Raw genomic sequence first — 276 nt, 5'->3', positions numbered from 1 at the left:
TTTTGAGGCTCCATAGAGCGTCCACATCAGCGAAACAAAATTCTCCCTAAAGATGACACGTGACATTATTATTTAAAAAATAGAAAATAAATAATAAGTAAATTTGCAATATAATAAAAAAATAAATAATCTATACTAATAAAAAGGACCTTTTGAGGCTCCGTAGAGCGTCCACGTCAGCGAAAAAAATTCTCCCAAAATATGACATGTGGCATTATTATTTAAAAATAGAAAATAAATAATAAGTAAATTTGCAATATAAGGAAAAATATATAA

Source organism: Brassica oleracea, chromosome C5 (assembly GCF_000695525.1).
Source record: "Brassica oleracea var. oleracea cultivar TO1000 chromosome C5, BOL, whole genome shotgun sequence".
NCBI lineage: Eukaryota > Viridiplantae > Streptophyta > Magnoliopsida > Brassicales > Brassicaceae > Brassica > Brassica oleracea.
Note: the sequence above shows the minus strand (reverse complement) of the source record.